Here is a 26,648-nt window from a genome sequence, read left to right on the forward strand (position 1 = left end):
TCCTCCTCAGGCACTCCTTGCCTTGCTGAATTTTTAAGTTCTCAGACATTTTTCTCCAAGTACGAAGGTAAGCAGAGGCCAGGCCCAATCCACTTTGTGTATCTGAACTGTGCAACATTGTGATTTCACACAAGATGTCCTCAGTTGGCACTATGGTCTCCTAGGCCCTATTTTTCTCTTTAAAAATTAATAACTCTGGTTCTATTGATTGGATTTTTGTTGATTGGGTATCAAATAATGTACCCAGCTGTACTCTATTTTTCTAAATTATTGTGGGTTTTTTATGGTGTTGTATCTTCACTTTTTTGATGTTTCAGTGCTGCATAAATACTTTACACAATGCCTCTAAGTTAAGCTTGACTGCTTTTCTGGCAAGCTATGAGAGGGTTTTACCAAAGAGGGTTTTACCACAGGTAAATTTAGTGACTTTTTGTAGTTCAACATGACAAGGATTGTGGCTGTTCCTTAAGAAGGGCTCACACCCCACTCAACCAACAACCCAGTGTCTCACAGTTACAATTGTAAAATGGGCAGTAGGGCTGCTGAGAGTTGCCCCAATCCTCTGGGAGCCAAATAATGTTGTTGGCCATGAATGACCTTGGCCCTCTACCCGGCTCTAGCGCCTTGTTTACATTTGTGATCATGGAGGTGGGGCAGCTGTGGCCAAAGGAGATTACGTAACACACACCCTCTTCCCATTGGGTAAGGAAGGATCTTGTAAAAATCCACCCTCAGGCCTTTGGCATGCTAAGGGAGTTAAAGATGAGAAAAGCAGGGTGGTAACACACAACAACCCCAACCTTGTGCAGGGAGGGGTTTTGTAACAAAATTCCAATTTTGTGGTAAATGGGCCATTTTTGATAATAACATTGCAATTTCATTGAAAAAGGCTGCATGGCTATAGTGCACGTTTATTTTTTCTACATGTCTGCATGTGTTCTCTATGATTGTGTGAGATGCAAAAAATATAATACCACCCTCGCCATTGGACAAAGAGGATAACAAAGGCTAAAAGAAATCCCCTTATGCCTTTGACCAAGGCGAGGGGTGGTTGGCTAACAAAGACAAGCCACAGCGTTTGACAAGACACAGGAGGGAAACACATGCATGTCCCTGTGTTTAGACAAGGTGCTGTAAACAAAGGTCTTCAGAAACTGGAGGTAATAGTAAACAGGTCTTATTGTGAACGAGCCTTGTATTTAAAAGTAAAAGAGTGATACATCTTTAAATCCAATGAAATTCCCTGAAAAAATAAAACTAAAAGTGAATTGAGGTTCATGAGGTGGGCCAATGGCATTGTTAAAATCAAGAGTGATGTTAGTACCTTAACCTAATCTACCACCACACTATACTCACCTAATCATAACTCTCACATGCCTTATACACTCTTTCCAGAATCAAACATGTTTTCATGCAATAACCTACATGGACATCCACATTTACAGGGACAAAAAGCTTTAAAAACATAATATAGTGTAGAAAATACTACAACTACCACTGCATCCTATTATATTCGATTACATCGCCTGACCATCAAACCATACCAACCATTGATGTCCTCAATCTCAGATGCTTTTACAAAATATCAATTCATTCATGAACAAAGAAAGATAGTACACACAACATATCAGTTATGTATCATTAAATCCACCTAGTCACGTCACATTATAAACTCTTAATCATCCAAATACTTTCGCAAACCCTCACTCACATTTCATTCTACCATTTGTGGTAAATAATTTAATTACCGGAACTTAATTTGATGCGGAAAATCTATAATAATAGCTCAGTAAAATAAGAGGCAGAATCCGTGGTATTAGAGGTTCGGAACGGGCTTTATTCCAGAATCAATTTAAATTGAGGCGCTCCATATTCCATCACCACGAAGGTTCAGGAAGTGAAGACGCTACTTTATTGACAAGTAATCATTTTTATACAATAGGCATTACAGTGAAGCAAATGCAGGAGGCGTAACAATTGATAGTAAAGATAAAACATACATGCGTAGCAAAAGTGGGTGTAACTGGGTGTAACTAAAGAACGTCATCAGGTATGATGTCATAATAGGGTGGTTCCATGAAAGAATTTCGCAATGTCAGCAGAAATACTTGGCAAAAATGCGCGCGCAGCAGCATGACGTGTGATTGACGTGCAACTAGGGGGTGAAGGGGACTTGACATTTAGCTCTACATGTGGCGACAGAAGTCTGGAGGGTCAAGTCAACCTAATCCCAAATCATATCTAACATCCTATGTTTAAAGAACTATGTTATCCAAAAGAGAGGTCTCTTAGAGTAGAATCTTATTCTATACTGACTATACTGACTGTTAGTGCGTGTACAAGCGTCTAAGTGTCTACACTAGATGCGGGGGCAGAAATCTTCCATAGTAACAGGGCTATGAATTACTTGTATAAAGACAGAGAAGCCGGGCCTTTTGCTCGGTAGCTGGAAGAATGTTTACTTAAACTACTAGACAGGAATGCATTGGGTAGGGAGCGGAGCAGATAATCTCGAAGGTGAAATACAGTTTTTGGCAGGCAACAGGCTGATGTCAGGCACCGTTAGCTGCGCAGGGAATAGGACAAAGTTCATGGATACAGATGCGAGCTCGGACTGGAGCTTTCAGAGGCAGAAGGCAGGAAAGGCTTGATGGCAGAATCAGGGCCTACTTGCCTGGACTGTAAAATGGCATAAGTGAACCATATAAAGCCGGTGGCCTTTCGTACTTAGGAATGGAATATCCGGCCCATTCATGGCGGATCTGAAAGAGGACATGTTGACGGTGGACGCACATGTGTTTGCGTCTTCATAACTGGAACTGGAGGGGACATACATGTACTTGTGATTTATACATGAAACCGTTGGGGTCCAAGATAGGGGACATAACTGATCAGAAAAATCCATATTTCCACATTCCCTCCTTGTCCCCTACTTGCCCGTTAAGAGATATCAATCTTCATCAATCCATCGATCTGTTCATATAGCATCATTTGTTCTTCTTTTTTCTTCTGGAATGAATGAAATCTTGGTGGTGGAATACACGATGTGGCACACAGACCACAGATCGCTGGTCCACATTGTAGGCATAGACAGCAACTGAATAGTATGAGGAAACCAATACCTAGGAAGGATAGGACCTTCCATCCAAAGGTAGATAATACACTCCAAAACCAACCAGACCAAGTCCAGGTGCCTGGATTCTGGTGTATCTGGCTTACAATCTTATGAAGGCGAGTTATGGCTTTATATACAGATGGCGAATTTTCTGGTATGAAAATGCAACAGCTCGATCCGATAACCCTACAAGCTCCGCCCCTATCGGCCAGGATGACGTCAAGGACAAGACGATTTTGAAGCACAACAATCCGCATAGCAGACTGCTCTTCTGTTAAATTGCCTAAGGCGGAAATAGTTTCGTTCACTACTGCTTCAAGGGTTCTGGTTAATCTACGTATCAGCTTACTATTGGTAACTGTACCTATATAGGGGAAGAGACCTTTATTGAAATCTGTGTATTTTTCCCATGCGGTCTCAGTGTAATCGACTATTGGGAGATCTCTCCTTTCTCTATTGTGTACTAAACGAGTGTTTCTATGATAATTAGGAGGAGCTAGAAAAACAGGTGGCAAAAGGAATCCGATGTAGCAGGTACCATCCCAATCTAGAGGCAAACGTATATATGCCGTCTGACCACATATGAAGTAGGAATGGCGGGAAGCTCTAAATGTAGACTTGCCTTGATCACTAAATTCTATTACAGTGGTGCATCTACTATGGCCCATATGTATGGAACCATTCTTTCTTACACATAATTCACCTTTAACTGGAAATACTGACATGGCGGGCAAAATTGGTGTAGCTTCGGATTCGACATTTAGGATCATGAGATTAAGCGTAAAATTACCTAATCCATATACTTCATTTTCTAGATCAGTTCCTGTTCTTTTGGGAAGTCCCTCCTTGTTAGGGTAACAGACTTTGAGCAAAACTAAGTTCAGATTTCCCCATACCCAGTTGTCTTGATAAACTGCAGAATTCGAATCTAGGGAATTAATTAAACTAAACCATGCTCCACAGGATCCATTGTGTGTGAATGGGTATGGAAAAAGAGGAAAAATTCCTTTATAGTTCTGATAGGGAGGGAGTCGACCGCATATCCAACAATTTGTAGCATTGCTAACCTGATGGGAATGATGTAACATACTAATAAACGTGTTATTGCGCAGCGCAAATCTATAAGACAATTCATGCGGAGGTAATTCACTAAAAGAATGTTCAGCAGTAACATTATAAACATGTCTAGAAATAGGATAATATGTGTGCAACAATATACTTGCAGTAATTATTAAAAGACTTAAGGAAAACAAAATTAATAACGTCACTGTGCAATGACTACGCAGTGATTTACAGTACGCATGTCGTTTCAACTTTATCCTTCTGTTTCTTTCTCTATACAGGTCTAAGGGATACATGTCAGAGACAAATTCGACCGATTCACCTTGGAGAGGACTTAAACAATCAAATTGCCTGACTTGTTAGACCTAAGTTTTAGTTTATATAGTTCATGTTTATTCAGTTCAACCAAAGGAAGTTTTGAGTCAATCGGTGAAGACACGCAAGGTGTGTCGTTTACGTCTGACGGTAGTCCATGAAATTTCTTGATATGACTTGAATGTATCCAGCCTTTTCGACCTTCGATCTTCACGGCTGTCCTCGTCGTTAACAATACGAGTTGAGGCGATCTCCACCTAGGATCCAGTTGAGACTTCCGATCAAAGTTCCTCACTAAAACCAGGTCTCCTGGAATTACGTCATGGGGTTTCACCTCGGTGTTGTCGGGAAAGGCTGCAGCTACCTGTGAACGACAAGATTGTAGTGCAGACATCAAGGAAGCCAAGTAATCTGTCAGCATATTACAGTCAATATCAGTTATTTTGCGTGGTATAGGCGTCCCCCACATATTTGGTGGTCTACCGAAGATCACCTCATAAGGGGATAGCCCTGTTCGAGAGTGTGCTACCATTCTCATGTAAAAGAGTGCAACGGGTAAGGCTACTACCCAGTCGACACCTTTCTCTCTACAAATTTTGGACAATCTAATTTTCAGGGTCTGGTTATGTCGTTCCACGAGACCTGCTGCCTCGGGGTGTCGGACACAGTGAAATTTCCACTGATAGCCTAACAAAAGTGAAACGTGTTTCATTAGTTCGGATGAGAACGGCTGGCCGTTATCTGAGTAGACAACACGTGGTAAACCGTATCGTGGGAAGAATTCTCGAACCAACTGTTTGGCAGTAGTCGGGGCAGTGTAATCTGAAACCGGGTATGCCTCTGTCCAACGGGAAAGAGCACAGACAACTACGAGAACATATTTGAATCCTCGACATCGTTCCATCTGGATATAATCCATCTGGAGGACCTCAAAAGGGTGATCAGGAGGCTGAAATCCACCCTGTTCTACGGGAATGCTTTTACCTGGGTTAAACTGACAACAGATCATACAGGTACGAACTTTTTGTTTAGCTGCTGCTCGTAAATGTTTGTTGAACCAAATGTGTTGAATGCTGTCTAGCATAGCTTTTTCTCCTAGATGCGCTGGACTATGTACAGTGTTAATAACGACTTGGACCATTGAATCAGGAAGGAACCACACAGATTTTTCCTTCGTCATCCATCCTTGATCCGTTTGGATCCCTCCTAATTCAGTCCATTTCTTTATTTCGTCTGGTGTAGCATGTGTCTGTATGTCAATTACGTCAAGAGCGGGATCCTTAACCATCATGCAATGTGTTGGTGTCGGGACTATTGTCTTTGTCATGTCGGATGTTTGAGTTTGAGCAGTCTGTTTAGCTGTTCTGTCAGCTAGATCATTGCCTTGAGAAATGATATCAGTAACTTTCGTATGAGCTTTACATTTCATAATTGATATTGCAGTGGGTAGATGTATTGCATCTAATAAAGCATGAATGAGGGGTCCGTGCTGAATGTGGGCACCGTGAGAAGTTAAATAACCTCTCTCTCGCCACAGCACGCCGAAGTCATGTACAACTCCGAATGCATAACGTGAATCAGTGTATATGTTGACTTTTTTATTTGTGGCTTGAATACAGGCTTGTGTCAGAGCGATGAGCTCTGCGGCTTGAGCTGACAAGGTATTTATGCAATTTGTTTCAATGATTTCAGTGTCTGTTGTGACTGCGTAAGCGGCCACTAGCTCTCCTGTACCTGTTCTCATACATGAACCATCTACATACAACGTCAGGTCTGGGTCTGACAATGGGACGTCTGTCAAATCTTGTCTGGGTTTCGTCGTGATAGTGATAACTTCAATACAATCATGTGCTAGTGGGTCTGTTCCATTTACAGGTAACAGTGTGGCAGGATTCAATGTACTACAACGTCTGATTTCTATATGTGGCTGAAACAATGTTAATTCGTAACCAGTGAGTCGTGCTATAGTCAAGTGTTGTGTTTGTGTGCGGTTCAAGAGAACCTCTACTGCATGTGGTACTTGTACTGTCAATGGATGTCCTAATACTATGGCATCGCTTTGTCTGATTGCTAAAGCTGTTGCTGCCACTGATTTCAGGCACGCAGGCAAAGCCTGAGCTACGGGATCTAATGTACTAGAAAAATAAGCACATGGTTTGTGTGATCCTGCTTGTTCCTGTGTGAGTACTGACAAAGCAGTACCTTCGCGTTCTGTAACGAAGAGTGTAAACTGTTTATTGTAACATGGTGTTGCTAAAACAGGTGCTTGGCATAAGGCTTTCTTTAGGCTTTCAAAAGCTTGTGTATGTTCCTGAGTCCAAGGGAGAACAGTCGATGTGGCTGCCTCCTGTGTTGTCAATTGAATGAGTGGTTTTGCTAGAAATGCATACTGAGGGATCCACTGCCTACAATATGAAGTGAGGCCTATGAAAGCCCGCACCTCCTTCTGTGTCTTGGGTATGGGCATATTAGCAATTAGCTGGATGCGATCTGATGTAAGCTGCCTTCCCTCCTTGGACAGCGAGTGACCAAGGTAAACAACTCGCTGGACACAGAATTGCAGCTTAGAAGGGGACACCTTGTGCCCCTTTTCGGCTAAAAATTGTAAAACCGTCAGTGAGGCTTTTTCACATTCAGGTTCGCTTCTAGCGGTGATCAGCAGATCATCGACATATTGAAGCAGGGCAGTGTTGACTGGCATGTGGATACTGTCTAGTTCTCGTTTCAGTGCTTGGCTATAGATGCTGGGGCTTTCGGTAAATCCTTGAGGTGCGCGTGTGAATTTGAAGCTACGTCCATTTAAACTAAATCCGAACAAGTATTGGCTTTCCGGATCTATTGGGACGCTGAAGAAGGCATTCTTGAGATCAATTACAGTAAAGAATGTTGCTTCGGAATCAATGGCTGTCAGTAATGAAGAAATGTCTGGGACTACGGGGTATTGTGGTACTATGCATTTATTTAATTCGCGCAGGTCAATAACCAATCGATATACTGGCGGGGCTGTTGGATCAGTTCGTTTAAGAATCGGAATTATCGGTGAATTACATACATTGGAGTCAGTTTCCACAACCACTCCTTGGGTAATAAGCTCGTCAATGATTTGTAGTAAAGCCACTACAGCATCTGGTGGTAACTTGTATTGTCGCATTCGTGGAAGTACCACTCCTGCCTTTAGTGTGACTCGATATGGTGTAATGTTCATGCAACCAACATCTGTAGGGCCTTGTGCCCATAAATGTGTCGGTAAAGTCTGCAATCGGTGATCCATGTCTCGGGACACATAGTGCCCTTTGAAATCACGTAAAAACAATCTTACTCCTTCCGGAGAACAACATATTATAGCTCCTAGAGCTTTCAAAGTTTTTATGCCTAACAAGTTTTCTGGACATGATTTAGTAAGCAATAAATCTGTAGTTCGTGTCAAGGGACCGATCGTAAGTGGAAGAGGCTGTGTTACTTCGTTAATGATAGGTTTTCCTGAAAAGCCAAGGGAAATATTCTGTGTGCCTGAGAGGGGTGCCCCTGGTACTTCACTACGTTTTATTGTTGTTCGGCTTGCCCCTGTATCAAGTAAGAATTTTCTATCTTGACCTAACAGTTCACTGTGTACATAAGGTCCTTCTTGATCTACAGGGACCTCAATAAGGGGTAAGCCAACTTCCCTCTCTAGGCTGTTTCATGAGTATCGTTGATAATCAGGATAGTCATACTGTGCGGTCTGATACATCTGTCGGGTCGTTGTTTGTGTGGCAGCAATAGGCTGCGGTGGTGGAGCTGGCATAGACTGTTGCGGAGCTGGCATGGACTGTGCATGCTGCAGTGCTCCTTGTTGGTTCTGATCCTGTCTGATTGGTCGTGGTCTTTCTTTTGTATTACCTATGGCGATATTATGTTTTAAGACTGGACAATCGTGTACATAATGACCTGGCTGTTTGCAATAGTTACATGTCCCTTTTACAGGACCTGTTGAAACACTGGACTGTGTTATACCCTTCTTATGACCATCAGCTGGAACTGTCTGGGAAACTAGCATTTTCATTTTCGTGTCTTTCATGCGTCTAAGTTCATGTTCTTGTTCTTCTCTAATTCTATTGTGATGGTACTGTAGCATTTGTAACATTTGTGACGAAGTGTTACCTTGCCAGGTACTCTCGAACTTCAATATTCTATTCTTAACTTGGGGCAAGGCATTTTCAACTAACTTTGTCACAAACAGATGTGGATACGACTCACTACTTGCTTTTATTCCACTATTTATACCAAAACATTTCTCAAATCGGGAATAAAAATCACTAGTGTCTTCATCTGATTTTTGTTTACAGGCTGAGATTGCACCCCAGTCTTCCTTTTTCGTAGTTAATAAACGTGGCAGTACCTGTACTAATAAACCTGGTAGTGCTTTGGTCTTCTCCCCGAGCCCTGAACCTGGACCTCGAGCTCTTTCTTCGTTTTCTAATGCTGTCCAATCTATCTTCTGGTCTCCCACCTCCCAATCCTTTTCCTTGAGTTTTTCGTAAATGCCCGCAGGCATTAATACCTTCAATATTGTCATAATGTCGGGGTAGGTATATTCTCCCATGAGTAACATATCTTTAATTTCACGGTGGAAACCCGCTGGGTCTTTGTCATGACTGGGTACCACTTTCTTCATTTCTAATAGTTCTATTTTGGATATGGGTATGTATACAAACACACGTTTAAACTCATTGTCATCACCCTTTATCGGGTGCACTTCGCGTAAGGGATTTTGTCTATCCATGTAATACGTCGTTCTTTCCTTGATGGGCAGTGAGACATGTTCAGGACATACAAAAAGAATGTACTGCCTTCTAGATTCTAGTATTTCTCTAATTAACTTAGTACCGGAACCTCTCCATTTATTCGTGAGTAATTCAGTCAATATATCAGGTAAGGGGCCAGGATCGGAGTGTTGGCTTTTATATAATATAAGGAGTTGTTGAATCATATAGATACCAGCTAAACGCTGTTCATCTGGGGCGAGGTTCAAAAACGTATGTGCTAGTGTATCATCACCATATTTTCCAGGACTATCAACCCAGTGTACGGCTGACCTGGCTAATTCTTGTTCGTCCATAGAATCGAGTATATGATAACCCCTTCGTTCTCGGAGTAATTTGTCAGCGGCTTGGAATGAATGTTCGGGGGACCTTATATTTATTATAGGAGTTTGGAATTTTCTGTTATTATCTGGACGTATCGGACATATCGGATCAGTAAAGCATCTAGTATTATTGCAAGATCTTCCTCTACCTACATAGGCCATGGTTTCTAACTGTCCTGTGGGCAGTTCTAATTCTTCCTCGTCCTCGGTTTGTTCAGGCTCGTCTACTGCTAATCTTTCTTCGTGTATTCGTTCTATTTCTTTGCGGATCTTTCGGCTCATAGCTACTATACATGATCGTTTATCGTGTCTCCCCTCTGATATATTCTTACCCCATGTGGTAAGAATTTGCATTTCTTCCGGACTTACCCCTGGTTGATCTTGATTTCTGATCACACAGTTTATGAGGAAACGTAACAGTTCCCCCTGTATTTCCACCTTTTGGTACTCCATGGCTCTGGTAATACTCTCAGGGTCTCGCCCTGACTGAACAAAATGATATATATTTTCTAAATGTGCAGTCATTCCTGGGAGCTTCCCTAAGTATATTGCAGCTCGTCGGATACGTAATGATGCCAGCATCATTTCGTCCCCTTTTCCGGGCACAGGGTCATATCTACAGTCTATTAGAAGTTCCTTGAGCGTGTTGGGAGTTACTAGTTTGGGTGTACGTTGGTGGGCTAATTCTTGAAAGGAAAGTTTACTTGTTCTGGGTGGCGTAGAAAAAATGCTTGATGTACCTCCGGTAGCACCACCTGGGGTGCTGGATGTGAAAGGATTCGTTGAACGTGATATAGCAACCATAGGTGTGGATGCAGATGTAGAAACAGATGTGCTTGCCGGAGCTTGTGTCGGGGTTTGCTGTTGCAGAGGTACAGACGGAGGAGGGTCTTGGTGTTGAACCCCCTCGGCAGGCGGTCTATGTGGCGCAGCATTAGCATACTCGGGAGCTGCGTTGTCTAAATAAGAGGAAAGAAAAACATCTTCTGCGGATCTGGGATGCCCTTTGGGATGTACTTTTATCGGAAACAATGGGGGTGGTAAGTCTTTTGGTATTTCCGGAGTAGCCTTAGGTAATCCTTCGGCCAGAAGAGGATACATACCATTCACAAGGGCATTTCTTTGTCTGTCTGTTTGTTCTGACTTTACTCGAGTACCTTCTTCAATTAATACACTTTCTCGAACTTTATTTGAATTCTCCTTACTTTTCTCTTCCTGTCTGAGCGCTTTCTCTGTGCGTCTATATGATTCTTTACGCCATAATTCAATGGCATCTTTCTGTGACTGTCTAGCTTTCTTTTTCCATAATTCTTCTTCTACTTTCATAATGCAATCTGCATCCCAGGTCCCCGCTACGGGCCACCTCTGACTTTCTGGTAATTCCTTGGTGTAGTCTACCCATAGATCAAGAAATAATATGGCGTCTAGGCCATGTTTATGATACATGAAGTACCCTGGAGTGTCCCTAGGAGGAATGGGAACAGCTTCTTCGAGTACCCCTTTTCTGGTTTTGATCTGTCTTAATTTCGAAAAGAGCGGCATATTGAGAACTGATCTGGTACCTAATTTTGAACACGTTTAATACCATAAAACACAATAATGAACAGTCATTCACACCACAATATACAGAACGTATTTAAAACATTATAACATTTAACATTTAATGAACTAGACAATGATGGTCATTTAGGGAACTAGTCACTAAACATAATACTCGATACTAACTAGGTAATTCTGAATTATATACTAGACATACTTGATATACTGCTAAACAGTACAGATACACAGCTGAAACAGTGCAGACCGGATTTGTGTACCCAAACCCGTCTTGACCGGCACAAACTATGTGCACGTCAGAACGCCTCCCCGATAATGATACTCACCGGGTAGCTCGGAACGGAAGGCCTCGGAACTGAACTGAACTTGAACCGGACTGGACTCGACTCGGAACTTCGGAAACTTCGGAAACTGGTGGGCCTCTGTATACCTCGGATCTTGCTCTCTCAGCTAGGCTCTGGTCGGGATACTTCGCACTTCTCACCGCCTCGTCTGGGTGTTGATCGCAGCCTCAGTTACCCCCGCTCGGCAGGAGGGAGATACAGGAAATCCTGTGGGTACGCGTTGTTGTCCGTCCAACTGTGACAGGAGACCGGGCCTGCAACGCACCGCCGGCGCGTGAGATGAGAAAGTGTCCCTGTTCGGGCGCCATTTATGTGGTAAATAATTTAATTACCGGAACTTAATTTGATGCGGAAAATCTATAATAATAGCTCAGTAAAATAAGAGGCAGAATCCGTGGTATTAGAGGTTCGGAAGGGCTTTATTCCAGAATCAATTTAAATTGAGGCGCTCCATATTCCATCACCACGAAGGTTCAGGAAGTGAAGACGCTACTTTATTGACAAGTAATCATTTTTATACAATAGGCATTACAGTGAAGCAAATGCAGGAGGCGTAACAATTGATAGTAAAGATAAAACATACATGCGTAGCAAAAGTGGGTGTAACTGGGTGTAACTAAAGAACGTCATCAGGTATGATGTCATAATAGGGTGGTTCCATGAAAGAATTTCGCAATGTCAGCAGAAACACTTGGCAAAAATGCGCGCGCAGCAGCATGACGTGTGATTGACGTGCAACTAGGGGGTGAAGGGGACTTGACATTTAGCTCTACATGTGGCGACAGAAGTCTGGAGGGTCAAGTCAACCTAATCCCAAATCATATCTAACATCCTATGTTTAAAGAACTATGTTATCCAAAAGAGAGGTCTCTTAGAGTAGAATCTTATTCTATACTGACTATACTGACTGTTAGTGCGTGTACAAGCGTCTAAGTGTCTACACTAGATGCGGGGGCAGAAATCTTCCATAGTAACAGGGCTATGAATTACTTGTATAAAGACAGAGAAGCCGGGCCTTTTGCTCGGTAGCTGGAAGAATGTTTACTTAAACTACTAGACAGGAATGCATTGGGTAGGGAGCGGAGCAGATAATCTCGAAGGTGAAATACAGTTTTTGGCAGGCAACAGGCTGATGTCAGGCACCGTTAGCTGCGCAGGGAATAGGACAAAGTTCATGGATACAGATGCGAGCTCGGACTGGAGCTTTCAGAGGCAGAAGGCAGGAAAGGCTTGATGGCAGAATCAGGGCCTACTTGCCTGGACTGTAAAATGGCATAAGTGAACCATATAAAGCCGGTGGCCTTTCGTACTTAGGAATGGAATATCCGGCCCATTCATGGCGGATCTGAAAGAGGACATGTTGACGGTGGACGCACATGTGTTTGCGTCTTCATAACTGGAACTGGAGGGGACATACATGTACTTGTGATTTATACATGAAACCGTTGGGGTCCAAGATAGGGGACATAACTGATCAGAAAAATCCATATTTCCACACATTCACAAATAATGGTGAGGGTGGTAGTCAAGATTATGTGAATATGGAAGGGGTAGGAATGAAGAATAATGGCAGTACCTTAACTTGAAAATGGCATGTAATCTTTAAGTTTTGCACAGTATCCACTATTCCAACCCTGACAACCATATCACCTATCCAATTTGAGTTTTTAAAAAAAATACAATCTATGCACAGGTAGATTGTAGCTCATTTGGCCACACAAAATAGCATAAATATAGACAGCATTATTCCAAAAAGGTGGTCCACTATCCTAATTAAATGCTGATTGAAAATCACTAATGACTAATGAAACATAAGACCTTAGTAGCAAGTCATGTAAACAACAAGTTATTACAATTTAAAGTGGTATCTACCATTCTGAGTTCACCGACTGACTGTTTCTCCCTCTCGGAAAGAGATTTTCACCTTACCTTTTATATGGTGGATTGAATGCATGACAGGTGGCACTGAAGGTGTGTAATCACGGGTCCTCATTGGTGGGTTCCTACATAAACTCTCTGAACCCTGGTGGTCAGTGGCAAATACTATGTAATTATGGTAATATTTAGTATTATTAGCATTACAGCTTATATCCTACAGAAAATTGGGTTCTAGTTAGGATAATCTATCTTATGATCACATTTAGGCTCTAAGCACGACCACAACAACCATTCCTCATTAGGAGATTAAATCACTAAATATGAGTTTTGATCATAAACATTCTTTATGAACAAGAAACATAACTGACAATATTAACTTTGGTTATTTTGCTACTAATGAAACACCGCTGGGTGATTGATGTGACCCAACAGACCACAATTATCTTTCAAATTGCTTACCTAAAAGGGCAGATATCTAGCTGTAATTTATTATGCCTTTAATGCATATAAAGCAGAACCTAGTAATTATAATAATTCTTTTGAATCTCTGGCATTAAAGCGACATGTATAAGTTCAGTTGGAACTCAGACTGCGGCAGGAACAAATCTTTGACTTGGCTTGCCCTTTCAATCAGACTTCCTGCTTGGATTTTTTTGCTTTCTCTCATTATGCTGTCTGAGAAGAAGCTGTAGGTTGGAGATTTATTATACAACTATACCACTTCTATTCTTTTTAATGATTCAATTCAGCTTTATCTCATTCACTCCTTTGATGGGATACATTTGGGTGTCTCCAGGCATGCTAAGCAGGATCATCCTTGGTGAATTAAAATTGGCTACATATAATAGTATAGTGATGGAATGTTGCGGTCAAAATGTCTTCCTACAAAAATATCGATACCTAAATATTTGAATATTGAAATATTATGATGGTAACTATAGGAAGGTAAGTATATGTTTGCAATAGTTAACTGTAATTGTGTGTGCCTTGAAAAAGTATATAGCTTCAAGTAAGTAGATGTGGAGTTAGGAGCAGTAGGTCTATACTTATCTATAAATACTTACCTTCACAATAATTTATCATTTTTTTTACCACAATACTTCAGCAGGAAGGTATTACGGTCCTTGATATTCTGACAAACAACTGACATAATAAGCTTAGGTATGACATTTAATCTAAATAATGCTGCCATTCATATATAAAACTGCATTTCAAATTGGCACTCTGTGCTTTAAAATTAAAGATGTTATTTGCAATGAGTTCAACCATTTTTTCCAGTAATCAAGTAGCAACCTAGAAGCAAGGTTTTCTGGAGAGATGCTAACATTCAATCAGCTTACTTGAAATGATGCAATACTTGTAAGAAAACGAAACATTCTGGCCCAGATTTACTAACACTTTGTGTTGTCCTTTCGTAGGGCAAGGCTAGGCAAGAACAACGAGAAGGATTCCGTGAGATTTAAAAAGCCACACAAAGGATCATTTGCACTGCCTTGCGTGACCTTGTAAAGTAATGTAATGCAACACAGTGGCTTGTGCTGTGTTACATTACATTTAGAGCTGGTAGGCATTCTATGGGTGGAGCATGGGCATTCACGTACATCTACCCATGGATGTGATGCAATTCCAGTTTGGAAACTTGGCATTGGATCAAATTGGTACACCTCCCAGAGAACGGTGTATTGAAGAGAAAAATGCTTTTTCTCCTTGTTATTTCCCCCTTTTATACATGATGCTTTTTGCATCACACATAGAAAGAGTCAAATGCCTCTCTGCATTGTTTTTGTGTATGAAGGTATCTCTTCATGAACAAAAACAAGCCTGCTCATTACGCTGGCACCCTTGCACTATGGTGCAAAGGTACCTGCATTGGCATTAAACAGCACCCAGTGTAACAGCCCAAGGAGAGAGCAGAAATGCGCCATATATTTGTAAATATAGAGAACTTCAACTTACTCCATTTTATGCAATGCAGCGCTGCAAGTTGCTTTGCGCATTGTGTGAAATAATAATAAGTATGCCCCAATGTTTGCTAAGATACATATAAATCGCATATGCATATATGAATATATGCATATGCATTTGAAATGCAAGACTAGAACCTCATTCCAAATTTCGCTTCTGATGCTGATATTATCATGTCCCCTATGTCTGTGGGTGGGATATTAGTGTTCCTTCTCACCAGGGCATTCAGCGTTGGGCCATGCCAATTTGATCACATCATGCAGCCATTTCCCTAACTCTGATGCATTGTGCTGTTTTCCAAGCTATTGCTATGTTTGTTTTAGCAACAATCAACATCAGGTTTTGCTGCCTAGTAGATTACGTTCTTCTTAAATTACCTAGTAATCATTACAACTGCTGGAGCGAATCTCCTCATTTTGTAAACAAAAATGTGTTTTAAATAGAAAGTGCTAAGGTCTATGCAGAAATAACACGTATAATAAATGCAAATTTGTAATAGGTAACCATACTTAGGTATTGCAAGTATGTAAAAGAAATACTATTGTACTGACTTAAGTTAGCATAACTACTGATGCCATATTAACACTGATTTATATATTAGCATTGAAAGGCTTGTTTTCATGTTGAACTTTCTTTTCCACTGCAGATGCTGTAACTTTCCAGAACAACAACTGATGGACAGAATGCAGAACAATGTCATACATTCACCCCAGTACAGAGATTTGAACCTAAATCCATAGTATTTTTGCTCACCATGCCATTCCAGTTTGAACCCAGCCATATGCAAATCAGTCTTGATCCTGCACCCAATGGGAACAGTCAAGCCCGAACTGCCAGGGCAGGTCCTCCCTGGACTGCAAACAAGCATCCTAGGACCGGTTTTGGGGTTTCACCCCTCATCAGCCAGGATAGCACAGGACCCACATCTTAGTATACCTGTCCCACTTGGGGTGACCAATGCAAAAAGAACAATTGTTGGACAGAATGCAGAACAATGTCATACATTCACCCCAGTACAGAGATCTGGGCCTAAATCCATAGTTTTCCAGAGTTTGGGCTGAACTGTTTCCATGAGGCACAGGGTCAAGACTGATTTGCATATAGCTGTGTCTGAACTGGGGTGGCGAAGTGAGCTAAAGAAGGATGATGGATTCAATCCAGATCTGTGACTGGGGGTGACTGTCTGAAAGGTTTCAGCGCTCCGTCCATCATCTCCTTGTGTTTGCTTTGTTCGCCCTAAGTTGGCAGGGTATTACCAGACGTGGGTTCCTTGTTCACTTTGCCACTGGATTCAAGATAGCCTGGCTGATGAGGGGTGTTACCCCGAAACCTGTCCTAGGATGCTTGTTCCCGGTCCAGGGAAGAGATGGCTTGGCAGTTGGGGCTGGGCTGTTCCCATGAGGCACAGCGTCAAGAATGACTTGCATATAGCTGTGTCTGAACTGGGGTGGCGAAGTGAGCTAAAGAATGATGATGGAATTAACCCAGATCTGTGACTGGGGTGAGTGTCTGAAAAGTTTCAGTGCTCTGTCTATCATCTTCTTCTGGTAACTTTCCAGAAGCCTTCTGTTAGTTAGTGAATAGGCATTTCTTATGTATTGGACAAATGATCTTGAGTTTCTCACTGGGAGGAGTGTAGATGGCAGGAAACATGACTCATGGGAAGAACTGTTTAAACCACAAGATGTGGATGAAGTTTCTTTTCAAGGACTTCGTTCTGTGGTCTATTGTGAATACGTGAGAAACTAGGGAGTTTGCATGGTCCCAGGATTGTGCTGAAACCCTTTTATATATTAAGAATGGGAAATGTGTCAGTTGTTTCAATTTGTGCTCTTTTGGATTTATATCAGCATGTGTTCCTAGAGTTGAGTAGACACTCACTCAGCACTCTGACTTCTAGAACTCAAGTGCACTTTGGAATCTTTTAATGAGATCCGTAGGGTTATCCTTCTTCAGGTGAAATTTCCTTTTTGCCCTTTTTTCAGAAGATTGTCTGCTGATTTATAGATGAGGATACTTTCCAACTTGAATATATATTTTTGTTTACAATGAAAACTTTATGCACATGCATCTTATTTTTTCATTAGAACTCTTTATTAAGTTTTGAACCAACACCTTTATTCCAGCTTAAATTGCCATTCTTATGCTTAATTTAGATGAGGTAAAATCCTTTATGGAACACACTTGCTGTATTAGCTCTATATTATTCGTAATCTTCACTAATTGTATTGGCTCTATATTATTCGTAATCTTCACTAATTTAGGATTTTACCTTGTATTGATATAATGGATATTTGAATTTGTAATAATGACGACAAAAGTCTAATATTTACTGAATGAAACAATGTAAATTTACTAGAATTGTTACTAAAACCCTTTGGCGCACACCAACTCTCTTTATTGATTTCTTTAAATGCTAAGGACCTAATTTACAATTTTTTGATGCACAGCAGCGTAGCAAGCTTTTCTGCTGCACTGCCTTGAGTCAAAAGAAAAGGGCAGTAATGCACCGTATCTACAAAATACGCGCATTCCTGTCTTTTTCCACTGTGCTGGCACACAATGGGCTGCCATGTGCGTAAACAGGTATCCTTGCTCCACGGTGCAACTGTGTCTGCGTTGAAAGGGTGATTGTTTTTGTTTGTTTTTGTGAAGGAAGGTCGACTTTCCTGCACAAAAACAATCACAAGAGAAGTTTTCCTCTTTTTATGTCTGCTGCATACTCCAGCACACATAGAAAATGGAAAAATTAGAAGAAATAAAGGTATTTCCCCTCGTTGTGCCTCCCTTATGTCACCCCAGGAAGGCGTAGGAATCTGACACTTTCCTAGGTTTACGAAAACTTGTAAATTTGGTAATGTGCCAGGTTCCATGAGTGCTGCATGGGAACACCCACAGCAATACCAATGGCATGCCCCTTTTACGCAGAGTACTATAGGGACTATATTTACAAGGCTGTGAAATGCCACGCAGACTGACTTTGCGTGGCCTTGTATATATAAGCAATCACACTGTGCCACCGAGCGTCAAAAAAAGTGATGCTCCATTGGCGCAATGAGCCTCGTAAATGAGGCCCGACATGTGTCTTATGGCTATGAAAGCTAATGTAAAGGATTGCTTCTTTTACATTTTCCTTGTTGACTGACAAAGGTCCATACAAACAGTGGCAGGGGTTATTTAATGATTATACCCAAAGAATGAGATACAAGGATCATCATGCTGTCACAGCGGTTCCTGCAAAATCTCTTGGTCTGATATTTCTTTTATTGAAACAATACCCCCCTCCTTTAAGCCTGTATACTAGCACATTCATATACAATGTGGTAAAAATATGCCCATGACAAACGAAGGAATAGGTAAGATAATATAAATAAATAAATAAATAAAACCAATTACCTTGCGCTGGCCGCATCGCCGATGCAACAAGCGCAAGGTGAGTGTTTTATTTACTTTATCTTACATATTCTTTCTTATTAACTAACAAGTTTCACAACGTTTTTCGACATGAGTTCCATCTAAATGAAACATTCTTCATGTTCGCCCCAAGTAGGAACTAATCAAAATCCAGCGTTCTTTCAGTACTTGGTGGCAGTCAGCTTTTCATGGATAATACAATGTCAACTTCTCTTATTGTGTCTTTCACAATATCACACAAAGAAGTATTCAGCTCCTCCTAAAGTTGCTGTACAAACCAACTAATTGATACCCTACTGTCTTCAAAATATAGGTTAACAAAGAATAACATTCTGAATGAGAACTTGGTGACTCTGGTGTCTGAAACAGAATAAATGTTATGCACAGCAAGCAGAAATACAATGTATATTTTAAATATAAAAAAGACACCTAGGCCTTCTCTTTAGCATGCTAAATGTCAAACATGCTAACTAAAGATAATCAAAATATATTCAGCATACTAACCGTAAATATAAAACAATATGGAAAAATGATATGTGAAATTATGCACATAAAAAAAAGAATACATCATGTGTAAAGTATGTAAACTATGGTTAGGCAGGGTACAGGTTAACATATTATGAAGAGCAAATAAGTGGTGATGCTGACACTGCGTCATCAATTCCCCTGATGGATCTAGGAAACATCATAGAAAACAATGTCCCTCATGACATTTCCAGAAACCGTTCAGTGTCCACTGCTGCTTAGGTCTAGATACCTCCAACTCCATCAACTCATAATAGACATAACTTTATTTCCTCCTTATTTTTTCCCTCTTTTTTTTCACTCCCTTGCCTTCAGATGATCTCTTTCTCTATATCTGTCCTGTTTTCTTTCCTCCTTTCCTCAACTTAAACCCCTTTGCCTAAAAAACAAAACAAATCACACTAAAAACAATAACCAATATGGGTCTTAATATAACACCTAAAAGCTCACTACCAGGAACACCAAGTCAGCTACCTATAGCAGAAAAGCCTGTCCCAATTGTTTCCCAAGCATCTGCTTCTTCCAACACTTTCACATCTGCTCCACTCTCGGTTCTTCTGGCGGATTCTTTTTTTCTGTCCAATTCAGAACATGGTAACCATTCAAGCAAATTACTAGCCCTATAGCCCTCGAAGTGCTGTTTGGCTACATGCTCCTTATCGTGGAGCCCTTCAATCAATTTCCCTACTCAGCCAACTCATTTGACACTGCTATTCTGTTTTTTCTGCATAACAGAATCCCAGAGACTCAGATTTGCCAGGCCTTTTAATTCAGCCTCTTTCCCCAAAAATTGGTGAGTTATGACTTTTTGACAACATATGTTTTCTTTATGCAGATGCCTCTGATTATTGATTTTAATGCTTCTCATTGAATAGCCAGGATAGTAGCTGAGTACTCATTCAGTTAAAAGAATCTAGGAGAGCTTCACTGTGAAGTTGCCAACTGGGGTTTGGTGATCTATTCTGATGTTGCAGCGAGATGCACCAAGACAATTTGCTGCACTGCATTAAATAGCTAGAGTAGGAACGTACCATAATTACTAACATATGGCGCATTCCTCCTCTCTCTCTGCACTGGTGCACTTGTGCCAGCCAACCGCCAATGCAGCCCTTGATAAATCTGGACCCCAGTTTCACTGATCTCCTTATACTCTCCCAATATTGCCAGAAATGTATCAAGGTGTGTATATTTGTTATGCACCAGAGAATAAAATGAATATTCAGTAGCATCCAGGTGAGTTTCCCTCCACACCACCACCAACCGCTAATGTCTCCTCCATTCATCAAAGCACTGGAAATGTAATACACATTTACCCATGCAGCTGAGGCAAATACCTATATTTATGTGTATCCATAACTATATTTTAGTTGCCCCTTACCAGACAAATTGTATCCCATGTTTCGAGCATGTAATTGATCTAGATCATTCAGAAATCATGGTTTATTAATTTTGGGCATATTTGCCTCCTATTGTAAATCGTTTACCCTCGGTGGCACTTTCAAGGATAACATATGTACCCATGGATCAATATGTATTTTCCTCACCGCAAAAGGGCAGGAATGCAATGTATCTATTAGATACGGCACATTCCTTTCCTTTTCTCCAGTGCCGGTTCACAATGGACTGCTGTGCGCCAATGCAGGCATCTTTCCACCATGGTGCAAGAACCTTCCTGCCCAAAAACAATAACAGGAGGCGTTTTCCTCTTTCTATGTGTGCCATGCAGAATGCAGCATACACAGAAAGAAGTAAAACAAGGAGAAAAAAAGATATTTCTCTTCGTTTCGCCTCCCTTACGCCTCCCCTAGCACTGTCTCAGACTTACGATTTCTCGTACATCTGAAGCAGTGTCAAAAATCCGTGGATGTACCCATGGATCAATATGTATTTTCCTCACCGCAAAAGGGACCTCAGTAGGAAAGCCAGATCACTGCTCCCCTTGCGAATAAGTAGTGCCAAATAATTGCCCCCCACCTTTGCTGTTTTTGTCATATGGGCTGCTGCCAAGCATGCTATGTGAACCCTCCTTCTTTTTTAAGTAAGATAAGATTCTGTAATGCGTGAAGAGTGTGCCTCAGCTCAGAACATTCCAAGTAATACAATTCAGCACTCTCCTCATATTATATATATTAATAGCTACATGGAGCACGAAAACAAGAGCCTTGTACAAACCACAGCTCTATCTTCAGTACTTTCAGGGACTGTAACACTTATGCCCTTATTACAATGTCAGGTGGACTTGAGACTGCCCAACACTGTTTTGGTGTGCGAACCGACCAACCATGGGTCAGTAGTCCCGCCCACCATATTATGATGCAACCTCACATGGTGCGGTCGCAAACTCCCTTTTCTCTAGGGTAGCTTGTGCTGCCGGCGGTTTCCGCCGGCCGCACAAGCTCCCATAGAGAAATGGGAGTTTGTGTAAATCCCTGCACCATGTGGCAGGCACCATGAGGCAGTGCAGGGATTTACAGAAGGGGCATCATAGGTGCCCCCCGGCCCACAACCTGAGGCTGCAGAGGAAAGGGTGCCCTGCTAGGGGCCCCCAAAGTCCCTTTCCAACAGGCTTTCCATGTCGGAAAGCCAGACATGGAAAACCTGTCAGAAACCTGCATCATAATCCCTATGTTGGAAACGCCGTACGTAAGGGATTATGCGATGGTTTCCGACAGGCCGGTTTATATTCCAACCACCGTAATCAAAATACAGCGGTCAGAATTCAAACCAAGGATGTCAGTAGGAAAACCTCTGACCTCAGGTAGGAGGCTTTCCAACCAAAATCCAAATTAGGGACCATTTATGGACAAATGGCAGTTGGAGTGTTCAGCGAAAAGTATACACCTACCGTTGGCTAAAGTTTGTAGAGCTACCCAGCCATTTCTCTTATTTAACCCCAAAACCCAAATTAAGAACGGTTCCCAATTGAAATAACAACATGTGCTTGTAAATCAGGAGAAAGAACATTTAACACAATACTGCACTCTGACTTGGCCCCCATTACAGGTATAAATTACTCTACAGAACAATAAGACTTCAAACCATGGCAGGGTTACAATCTTGCGCACATCCAAGATCCTGTCAGTTGTATAAATCAATATCTGGAAAATGCTCTAGGGAACATCAAGGGGGACAGCCACATATGCCCCAATGTTCCTCCGTCACACAAGTAACAAAAGGAAAATAACTTAAAGACAAAAAGACTTTCCCGAGCAAGAGCAAGGCAGTTGAGCCTATGAATAACAATTCTTAATAACAATTACAGAAAAACTGATTTAGAGTCCGATAAGTCAAACAAACAAATTTCTTCTTTTATTTCCTTAGTCTTCTTTGTTCTTTCTCAAATCTTCCACAGTGACAAAACGCCAAAGTAAGATCAGTAGCCAACACGTGTTTCGTCTCGGGTGAGTTGCCCGGCGACTTCCTCAGGGCATAAAAATGAGTCTCAAACAAAGTATATATCTTTAGTCCGCCACACTCATAATATATTCTTAGTGTGGATCCATACACTTTCATTCATGTGTATATAACAGTCTTCAACGGTTTTGCAGTCCCGATCAAAAAATCAGATGAAGGGGAAGTTAGTATTTCCGATCGTCACCAATATTCTGCTTGTGTGTCACTAATACTAACTTCCCCTTCATCTGATTTTTTGATCTCGACTGAGGTCTCCACGAGGGGTATCCGAGCAGGGATCCATCGCGGTCGACCTGAAACATAGGGCCTCATTTTTGGGTTTTTTGCTGTAAGGCAGCGCAGCAGGCCTTGCTGCTGCACTGCCCCACGGCAAAAGAAAAGGGCAGGAATGCAATGTATCTATTAGATACGGCACATTCCTTTCCTTTTCTCCAGTGCCGGTTCACAATGGACTGCTGTGCGCCAATGCAGGCATCTTTCCACCATGGTGCAAGAACCTTCCTGCCCAAAAACAATAACAGGAGGCGTTTTCCTCTTTGTATGTGTGCCATGCAGAATGCAGCATACACAGAAAGAAGTAAAACAAGGAGAAAAAAAGATATTTCTCTTCGTTTCGCCTCCCTTACGCCTCCCCTAGCACTGTCTCAGACTTACGATTTCTCGTACATCTGAAGCAGTGTCAAAAATCCGTGGATGTTGCTGGGAACGCCCCTAGCAACACCCATGGAATGCCCCTTTCACACAGTTATCTGTGTGAAAGGAGCACATATTTATAGAGCCATTTAAAGCCACGTAACATTGCTTACTGGACTTATAAATAAGCCATGGCACATTACGCGACTGCAACATCAAAAAAGTGACGTTCGGCAGCACAATAGTGCTAGTAGGGCCTCATAAATGGGGCCCATTGACTTTGTCCCGGTCAAGCACGACTAGATGTCCCAATATGGTGCTATAGGTTTCTAAGTGCTATATAGTGCTAAATCTTTAAATTCATATCACCGGTTCCCTACAATGGAATGTTTTCATGTCATTTTAAAGATACAAATATTTCCTATTTTTACAAATTGGTGTGGGATTTTTTTTTGTGTTGTGTTTTAATTATTCACTGAATTGGTGTTTTACATACCTCTCTCTTAAGTTAAGCCTGACTGCTCACAGACAAGCTACCAAGGGTTGAGCATGGAAATATTTTTAGAGTTTTAGAGGCCTTATTGCCAGTGGTAGATGCATAATAACCACTACTAATATCCCACTTTCCAACAATCATTATTTTGCACACCACACCACCTCAGTTTGGAACCAGCCACATGCAAATTAGTCTTGACCCTGCTCTAATAGGAACAGTCAAGCCTTACCTGTTGTTTTCCCTGTTATTAGGGCTCATAAGTCGGGGGTAGCTTGGTTACAGTGGCACAGTGTGTCCATCCCACTTTAGGCATCACACCAAATAAAAAAAAGTGATTGATGAAATGCTCAAATTTATCTAAGCTACAGGTAATTACTCAGGGCTACATCCCAGTCCATCGATATTTTGTAATAAGTAAGAAGACAGGCATTGGCAAAGCTAATAGATCTGAGGCCATATTATACAATGTGTCCCAAGGGCGCAAAGGGCGTGTGCACTCATGGGGCACAATGGAATTAGAAAAGGGGTTGCAGATGCTTGTGCGTCCCTTTCACATGTAGCTCCAGTTATCTCATTAGAGGGCATTCCCTTGTGTGTATGGATGCATGGCTCCATTTAAATGAGCGAATCTCTTTGCCTCTGCGCCCGCACCATATATAGCAGATGTAGGTGGAGAGGAAAACATGCCTTTAGGATGTACACTGACAGTGTGCTAAAAAAAGGTAATACACTGTAATGACCCTCCTGAAGGAAGGCCTATGGAGGGGAGAAAAGGGGTCTAATGGATCCCTCTGTCATTCCTCTGAAAGCAGGTGCAGTCACTCACTGCACTTGCCTGCAAGAGGATCTCTCTACCCTCTTCAAAGTTTCAGGTAGGTTGCCACCTGCCCTGTGAAACTTGGACCTGTTTTGAAGCAGCTACTCGGTATTTCACTTGAATGAGCTGCCCACGGGGCAGTGCATACTTCAGAATAGGACACAATGTCCCTGTTTGCGTCCAGCGACAGTGCGCCCTTTCCAAATTACGGTGCTGGACTTTAATGTGGTAGACTCATGCAAAGAGCAATTTTAGATTCCTGTGTTAGAATGCATTAGCAATTAAAGCCAAAGCCATTGGTCTTGTCAATTCTTTTTTTAAACGAGAGTACAATGCTACAGTGAATCTGTACAAACCACTGCTCATGTGTAATATCACCAGCGTAGGAAATGGTACAAAGCGAACTTAAATGTTATATTGGCTGAGTCTAAAAAAATAAAATAATATAATATCTATAGAGTAACTGAATGGAAGGTTGAAACATAAAAAAAAATATTTAAAATGAAATACATTGATGTCGAGGTGCTATCCGAGCATCCCTGATGCCTTTACAGATGATATGATGCTTGAGCTGTCAGCATCGAAATCTTCAAACTTGAACAGTGCAGTTCCAGGAGTTCAAATCATTGTTATTCAGATGCCATCTTTTAAATTGCTTCTTCCAGAAAGCGTGACCACTGCTGCAAATTATACATTACTATATCTTACAAAATCTGCACAAAAAAATGAAATACCACATCATGCGTAAGCTTTCAATGAAAATTAGCACTTTAAAGCAGTTCTTTTGTCAAAAATAGCTGTATAGCTTTATTTCATTTTTTTTTAAATGCACTTCTTTGTAGACGATAGCATCTTGCGACTTTTTAAATCTGTTTCGGAGACAGGCATTATTATGATACAGTTGCATATAGAATTCGAATGTATTTTCTAAGAAAACATAAATGATCAAGCTTGTTAAACATCTATTTTTTGCAAATGCAACAACATTCTTACGTGTTCTAAAACTGTAATACAAAGTACATCTCTCAAATTTTATAAATAAGGAACCAGTTTTACAAACATTTAAGACATGGAAAAAGGTTAATTTAATTTGCTAACCTCATTGCAACTCATCTGTGTGTTGTCTCAGTAGCAGCATGTACGCACTTTGGGGCATATTTACAGGCCCATTACGCCACCGGTGCTCCACATTTATTTTGATGCACCGGTGTCGCAGTCTGCCTGCTCATATTTACAAGGCCATGTAAAGTCACGCTGCGTAACTTTTCATGACCTTGTAAACATGGGCCCTTTCAAGCATTAGTCGGCGTGAAAGGGACGTTACATGAGTGTTGCTGTGGGTGATCCCATGCAACATCCATGGAACCAGACACATTCCCACATTTACATTGTGTCTTAACCTGGGATTGCGTCACAATCCTACGCCTCCCCGGGGGAGGCGTAGGAGTGGCACAATGAGTTTTTGGCTCTTTTCTGCAGCACACATTGAAGGAGGAAAATGCCATTAATTATTGTTTTTGTGAAGGAATGTGTTCCTTCCTGCCCGACAACAATCATCCCTGCAACTCAGGCACCCTTGCACCATGGCGCTAGGGTGTCTACGTTGCCGCACGGCTGCTGTTTGTGCGCTGGTGCAGGGGTAAAAGGCAGGAATGCGCCTTATCTTGTAGATTCGCGCATTCCTCCCCTTTTATTTTGACACATAGCAGCGCAGCAGCAAGGCTTGCTGCTGTGCCCTTGTGTCAAAATCTAGTAAATGAGGCCCATTATGTATATGCATTTATAAAAGCATGTAGATTAGTTGACCCACGCATTCTGTGAACATGCAGTGCTCTAGAACTTTATCTGAAATAAACATTCACCTTTTAATGGGATTGTCAGTTTAATAACAAGGTAAAATGTACAGAATTATGTTTGCAAAACACCTGAAAGTAGGCATTTTTCAAGCATGAGTAGGTGCTAATTGAGGTTTTCAATTTACCAACGCT

The sequence above is a fragment of the Triturus cristatus genome, chromosome 12, assembly GCF_964204655.1.
Source record: "Triturus cristatus chromosome 12, aTriCri1.1, whole genome shotgun sequence".
Lineage (NCBI taxonomy): Eukaryota > Metazoa > Chordata > Amphibia > Caudata > Salamandridae > Triturus > Triturus cristatus.